Raw genomic sequence first — 2,317 nt, forward strand, 5'->3', positions numbered from 1 at the left:
GTCAAACTCCTACAACTTTACGTACAATAAGAAACATCCAAAGCTGCTCTGTTGTAAACATAAATTTACCTCCCTCTTATTTCAATATGAACATAAAAGACTATTACATGCAGGACCTCAGTTATTGCTATTTCACACCAGAGAAAATTGGTGGCCACTAGGCGGTAGGAACCTCGCAAGGAAAATTGTAAGACAATGTGTCAAATGCTGCCGTATGAGGGAACTCGGAACGTTTAGAAGGGGGATTTCCATTTCTGAACTGTGGACTACGCCGGTCCGTTATTAATTTTAAATAAGAGAGGTAGAGGTGCCAAACTCGTAAAATGATATTTATGTTTATTCGTGTGTTTGCGTCTCGAGCTTTGCATTTGGAATTGGTCACTAGTTTATCGGCTGAAGGTTATATGTTGGCATTGAAAAGATTTATTTCTCGGCGTGGAAAACCACTGAAGATATTCTCAGACAATGGTAGGAATTTTCTAGGTGCTTCTCGATAAATTTTTGAACTTTTTTAAGATAGTAACCAATCTATTCTTGACTTTGCCTCTGATAATCAAATAGACTTCAAATTCATACCACCAGCCGCACCACATTTTAGAGGTTTGTGGGGGGCTGGGGTGAAATCGTGCAAACACCATATCGTTCGCGTGGTAGGTAATGCTCACTTAACTTATGAAGAGTTTAATACAGTTTTAGTACAAATCGAAGCTATCCTAAATTCTCGCCCTATGTATCCTATGTCCTCAGATCCTAACGACCCTTCTCCTCTCACACCCGCACTTCGTCTTGATTGGTCGACCCTTGACGAGCTACGTCGAAAAGGATCAATATACTACTGGGCCCAGGCTAATTCGATATAAACTTGTCGAGCAGTTGAGGCAGTCCTTTTGGAGAAGAGTATATATCAGAGCTTCGACAAACGAACTAAATGGCAAACAAAGACGGAAGATGTCCCAATAGGAACTTTGGTTCTTGTAAAATACGAAAATGGCCCACCACTTAAGTGGAGCCTAGGACGTATCATAAATTTATCTACAAGTACAAGTTATCAAGACGAGTAAAGGTATCGTGCAGAGGACATTTTCAAAGCTATTTCCACTTCCAGTTTCTGACAAAATTGTTGAAGAATATGATACGTCCAGTCAGCAGGCATTGTGTTAAGAGTGATGGATACTCTCAAGGCCGCCGGGATGTTAACGGCGCAATCTACCTGCGAATTCAATCGCTTCATATTCACTCCAACTACTCCGCACTGTGGCAGCGCTGTTCACTTCTGTCATTTTCAATATACTTTCGTCATTCTGCAGCAGTCGACCAAGTTTTTTTTAGTTCTTAAAATTAATATATATTCAGTATTATATACGCGAAATTTTAACCAAAGGCTACAATAAAGTTCACTTGAATTAAAGAAATAATTACTTTGTATCGGGACCGTAGATACGTATGCAGCGCCAAAGGTCAGCGCATAAGTACGTATTATCCATAACAGGGAAGAACTGGGCACCTCCGGCTCCCACACGAGTAACTACGGCTCCTGCGCGAGTATCACCCGCTCGAATACCATCAATAATACTACACAAAGGCAGCAGATACGCACATTGTATCTACACGAGTAACACCGGCTCATTCGCGAGTAAAACTGGCTCGAACAGTATGATTCGGCGCTCCGGCAACTGCAAATTTATTGTAATGGACCCTGGACACGGCGAGTATACACCGAAATTTTATAATAAAACGCTTCGTTGCAACTGGCGCCCGGGCAGGGACCGTCGGCAGATGGCACACGTGCAAAAGGAAATTTTTTCACCAAATACCGCGAGTAAAATGGCAGATGTAGGCAACACAACGTGTATGGACAATATACCCAATTCAATGTCAATGGAAATCACCAACAGAGACAGTGAGGCTGCCTCGGAAGACGAGGATTAGCAAAAGAGACCAATACCACTGAATGAACGTGAGGGGAGTACGGACATCTTTATAGAAATCTTCACGTCGAGCCAGTTGGCGGTACCACCACGCCAGCAGCCGCCATCAACGCACCAGCCACGAACGCACCAGGACACGCCACCAACAATCGTCGGGCCGAACACAGGTATGACACATCCTGAAAACCAGGCGCCGACCCACACGTTTTCACCTATCATCGTCCAGTTAAAAAAGTGATCAGTAAAATACGAGGGTGGACGAGACTCACTAGGTTTTGTAGAGCGGTTGGAGGAGTTGGCCGAGGTGTATGCCTTGAACGTAGACCTCCTGCCAAAAACTACACCCGAGTAATTGTGCGGCACCGCACTTAACTGGTACCGCAAGAACA

Source organism: Rhagoletis pomonella, unplaced genomic scaffold (genome assembly GCF_013731165.1).
Source record: "Rhagoletis pomonella isolate Grant_MI unplaced genomic scaffold, Rhpom_1.0 Rhpom_scaffold_00003, whole genome shotgun sequence".
Taxonomy (NCBI): Eukaryota; Metazoa; Arthropoda; class Insecta; order Diptera; family Tephritidae; genus Rhagoletis; species Rhagoletis pomonella.